Genomic DNA, 2590 nt, shown 5'->3' on the forward strand with positions numbered 1-2590 from the left:
TGAGGGAGGATGTGCAGGACCGAGCTGCATGAAGAAGGCTGATCAATCCCATCGACCCCCACATAGAAGTGGGAAAAGATGAAGAGGATGATGAAGAAGAAGAAGCATTCCTAAATGAACGATTTTATGCTAAAACAGTAAAAGGTGAGGTAAACCATACTACCTACTGTCCATTTTCTACCGCTAATCCAGTCTGTATCATGGGGGTAGCTGTCTAAGCAAAGATGCCCAGATGTCCTTTTTCCCCATCAGCTCCTCCAATTCCTCCTGAAGGATAACAACACTCTCCGGCATGTCCTAGGTCTACTCTGAGGTCTCCTTCTGGTTGGACATACCTGAAACATCTCCACAAAGAGGCGTCCAGGAGGAGCAGTGGTCCTACGTCTGGCCTCTTCATCTCAACTCTAAATCTGAGCCAGAAATTGAAGATCTCCCAGATGGGAGTACAGCCACACTATATGTTTGGGCCTGTCAGGTCAAACTAACCCGACTGGAAATGAAACAAGGCAAACTGCTTCCTAAACTGAGATACTTCAAAAACTGGAATGAAACAAAGTCTAGGTTTATCAGGAGAACGATGGAAAAACGTCATGAGAACACAAAACAGAACTAACAAAAACGCACTGCTACAGGCAGAACTTCCATGCTTAAACAATGTACAGAAGCACTGCTCCACCTTTAAAATACACGTCCCATTCCTTAAATAACATCTAGAATGACCATTGTTTAAGTACTCCTGACAATGAGGGGAGGGCGGCACGGTGGCACAGTGGGTAGCGCTGCTGCCTCGCAGTTAGGAGACCCGGGTTTGCTTCCCAGGTCTTCCCTGCGTGGAGTTTGCATGTTCTCCCCGTGTCTGCGTGGGTTTCCTCCCACAGTCCAAAGACATGCAGGTTAGGTGGATTGGCGATTCTAAATTGTCCCTAGTGTGTGTGGGAGGCTTTGTGTGTGTGCGCCCTGCGGTGGACTGGCGCCCTGCCTGGGGTTTGCTTCCTGCCTTGCACCCTGTGTTGGCTGGGATTGGCTCCAGGAGACCCCCGTGACCCTGTAGTTAGGATATAGCGGGTTGGATAATGGATGGATGGATGGATGGACAATGAGGGGGGCCAAAGGACAATCTTCTAGAGCAGAACTCCAACTTAAGCAGCTTCAAGACCCAAAATCAAAGACAAAAGTAACCAGGGCAGAACCCACCTAAAGCTATGACTGATAAAGCCCAAGAGTGACCGAGCCAAATCCTGATAGACACCTCACCAGTAAGATGGAGCAGTGGGGCCCAAGTATGCCCACCAGGATTATTGTCTGCTTGTATCTCTTGTGTCTAGGGTGGGCTGCACTCTGCTTACTTGTACCATCTGTGCTCCCTGCAAGTCCATGTCATAACAGATGTGTAAAAATGCACATTTGGAAAGTAAGCCTTTTAATTACTTCAGACACCTCCCATCCAGTTTGTACAAAGTCCATCATTAGAAAGACACTTCAAAGTAGCCATGGCTTGTAAACATTGGTGTAAAAACTCTTTTTTTAATCAGATATAAAACGTTTATTAAATTTCAATCTCTGAAATTAAGTGGGCAGAGTCAGGGGCTGTGTGCGGCAAAAGTGCTGACAAAGTCCTGAGCTCGGCTCTCTGCATCGTGCCAGACACACAAATATGGCGAGTGGTTCACAGCCTCTGGTGAAGGGGAACTCAAACTGATGACTAAAGACGCTGCACACTCACTAGACGTGTCACCCGTTTCCGTTTTTAGAGTGGCAGAGACGTCCTCAGGAGACGCATGACGTCACTTCTGCCTCAATCCCTGCTCTTTCCAGCTTTAACGGTATTTAAGATTCCGACAGACTGGAAGTCATCATTCATCTTTGACCAGCTGGGATATTATCATAATTAAATGGGGTATCCCCTGGGACCCCAACACGTCTTGCGACTATTTCTCTTTCATTAACAATGGATAAGGGATAAAAAAAAGTGTTTAGTAGTCTGAGTTCTCTTTTTAGTCTTTTTGGGGCCTAAAGCAGTATGCTTGTTCTTTGCCTATTCTCCTTTCATGGGGTCGCAAGTGCTCTTGTGACAGTAAACTGTCCTTCGTCCATGAATATGATAAGGTAGTGGGGACAAAATGGATCTACTACAGCCCCATGTCATCCGCCGCCATTACAAAATCTGGTAAGTCCTGCAGCATTAAAAATGTCAAACTTCTCAACGCACAAAGCTAGCAGTCACTTTCTGGGGGGATGATTGGCAGCTGCGTTTCATACCAGGGGTCAGCCACCTCAGTGCTGGAGGGCAATTGAGGCTGCCTATGTCACTAAACTATAATCAGTGTCAGTTCCATGGCTGGAGCGTCTTGCTTATTTATCATTCCTAACGGTTTTTGCATTTTTAAGTTCCTGATATTATGTGGTCATCCGAGGGAATGGCAGACTGATACTGTGACCCGTGATGGCATTCGAAAAGAAACAAAACTGCTGCCACTGTAACAGTCAGCGACAAGTCTGACTATAAATAGGCTGTTCTTCATAGGTCACCTGAACGTGAAGCAACACCTCTGAAGAGATGACATTTTTACATTTTGGCTTGGGTTCAAAT

The sequence above is a fragment of the Polypterus senegalus genome, chromosome 11 (genome assembly GCF_016835505.1).
Source record: "Polypterus senegalus isolate Bchr_013 chromosome 11, ASM1683550v1, whole genome shotgun sequence".
NCBI lineage: Eukaryota > Metazoa > Chordata > Cladistia > Polypteriformes > Polypteridae > Polypterus > Polypterus senegalus.